The following is a 2,758-nucleotide window of genomic DNA, read 5'->3' as shown; positions in this document are numbered from 1 at the left end:
TCAGATAGTACACAATGAGCTCAGTTGGTTATCAGTATTGCTCGGGATCTGGTTAAGCATGGGCTCACCAAGCATATTGGTGTTGATGCTTCTTACACATGGATACACGTATAGGTTGAGGTGATTGCTCTTCAGTATGTTTCTTTTGAGCTTCAAAGGTTCAGTTAGTTGATTTTTTCATGAAGACACATAATACAACTCAGTATAGGTTCTATTTCTCCAAACTCATTATGGTGTTATATATATTGCTCTGTGTAATGTCCCTAGATTCTCAGGGATTTCTTGTATATAGTCACCTGTATATATGTATATATACAAAAGGGAATATAAATTGCTATTCCTAACAGTTTGTCACATCAAATCAATCTGAAATTCTTTGTCAGTGAAACATTGGCAATGCAAGTATGTAGACAGGTTTAAAAGAAATCTGGATCTGGTAGCAAGAAAAGAATTAATCTGCTATAAGCCTACAGCTGCACAGTTTGGGAAACTCTGGGTCTCTTGGAGGCTCTCAGCCAACGACGACAGGGGCCGCGGAACCGACACATTCATCGACCTGTACAACCTCCTCAGGTTTACGTTAAGACCCTTCGATGATCCAACAACGGTTGAGGACTCAATCGCTCTTTCAGAGTCTTGATCACAGTTCTTCTTACCAATATCTGACGGAGTGGTGCCATCCTCTATTGTCTCCTTGTTGCTTTTGCCAGAGACTGTGATACGCGCAGCTGAAATCACTTCAGTCACTTCTGTTCTATTTTTACCTTCTTCAGTCACCTTATGCCTGCAAACTTTCCTCAAATCAGCACAGTCAAATTCTGTTCCTGAGCTTCCAATTTAGCTTCCCCATTTCCTTCAATGCTCTTTTCACAGTTGTCATCCTTACGAAGTTCAGACTCTGTACTCAAACTCTGCTCCTTCATTCCATCTTCAGTTAAATTTACTACTTCAACGCATCATCAGATTTGTGGTCCTTCAATAACTCAGATTCAGTGACTGAAGTCTGCTCCTTTATTGTAACTTCAATTAGATCAATTACTCTTACGCTCTTGTCAGGTTTGTCATCCTTCCAATTTCCAGGTTCTGTAGCTGAATGTTTTGCTTCAAATTTAACAGCGTCATCAATCACTTCAATACTCTCATACTCATCTTTCCACAGATTCATTTTGCAGTAACCCAAACCTTGCGCTCCCAAACAGCGTCACAGGCTGTTCCACTCTGATATCAAAATCCTCCAGTGTTGGTTCTGCAATCTCTACCTGGCTGTTATCATCAGAACCAGACTCATCATCAGAACAAGTGACTTCTACCCCCACTCTTCTTGATGACTTCTACGGTAGGTGTTGCCTGAGGTGAGCTGGCAACAGTAGGCATTCCATCCTGAGCAACTTCCATAGGGAATCATCAGGGCGCAACCAAAACAAGGAGCAGTGCTTCTTGACATAGCTCAGCTCGACTGCCATGCAAGGAGGCGTAGTCGAGATGACCCATTTGGGACGGCGGATCCCCAACGCCTCCTCCAGCTCCTCCCTGGATGAATGCATCGAGAAGCAGACATGCCACACCCCAAACTCGTCCTGCATTGGTTCCGTCAGCACCGGCTTTTGCTTCAGGGACGCATCGGGTGGCGTGTAGTACGCATACCACTGTGAAGAAGGCCTGATGATCAGGGGCTCTGGCTGCCCCCTCGTCCGCTCCAGCGCGAGGATCTCCGCTGCCCGCTCTGACAGCTGGGGGAATGGTATCACCTGGAAGCGAGAGGATGCATTGTCGGCTAGGATCTCCGGCGCGACATGCGAGAGCGTGTGATGGCACTCTGAATTCTTCTCTCTTTGATCCGAACACCTTGGACACCTCGATGAGGATGTCCTCCTGGCCCAGCATGTTGCACACGACATAGACCAATGGCGCGCTCGGGTGCTTCCAGATGCAATTGATCACCTGAAATCCTTGCGTATCCTTGGTAGGCCAAACAACTGGCTCTTGCAAGCCACAACAAGTCGGCAGGTGGAACTGCCACCATCAATTCCCTTGGCTTGACGATGTGAAGTAGAGATAGGGAATAGCGATGACAAGAAAGCCACTGCCGTTGGGAGGCATGTGTCAGGGAGGCGCAGATGGATCCTAGGCATGGGTTTCCCCTGCTGCTACTTCCTTCGGATCCGAATGCGTGAAGCTTAGGGTCGCCGCCACTACTGCCGAATTGGCTCCTCCACCGACACCACCCTGCCTTGATGAGACGCTACCACTTCCCTCGGTGGCTTGGTTCAGGATGATGCGAGGAGGGCCTGCTCGTCGATGTGGAGGTGAGGGATGAGGTCGTCTGCTGCCATCTCCTTCAAATCTTTCGGTGTGGAAATGGGGGATGAGGTCGTCGGTGCCATCTCCTTCAAATCTGGTGGTTTTGTGGAGGAGCTCGTAGATCCAGTGGCTGGGGCACAGAGGCAGGGCAGAAATGGTAGAGGAGAGGAAGCCATTGCGGGAGAGGATTGAGAAGTGGAAGATGCGTGCGGTTGAGGGATTGCATTTTGGGGAAAGTAGCAGGGTCCACAATTGTTTTGTTGTAAAGTCATGCGGGCTCTCACTGCATCAGACGTGGGCACAACATGCGTGTTAGAAGACCAACGCATGCACGTTCGAAAATTAGATTTTACCTAATTTTATTGGTGGTTTGTGGTTATAAATCGGTAGTAATACCTTATCATTATCGATACTAGCTAAACTAGCACTAATAGCCGATCGTCGACTGGGGTTTTTG

At 47.6% G+C, this 2,758-nt stretch overlaps 1 pseudogene; it reads right to left on the bottom strand.

The window, feature by feature from the left end:
- Positions 1–256: 256 nt before the first annotated feature.
- LOC133883493 (uncharacterized) lies at positions 257–2,022 on the bottom strand (annotated as a pseudogene).
- Between the last annotated feature and the right edge of the window lie 736 nt (positions 2,023–2,758).

Source organism: Phragmites australis, chromosome 1 (genome assembly GCF_958298935.1).
Source record: "Phragmites australis chromosome 1, lpPhrAust1.1, whole genome shotgun sequence".
NCBI classification, from domain to species: Eukaryota; Viridiplantae; Streptophyta; class Magnoliopsida; order Poales; family Poaceae; genus Phragmites; species Phragmites australis.
The sequence above is the reverse complement of the archived record's forward strand: the minus strand, read 5'-3'. Positions and strand labels throughout refer to the sequence as shown.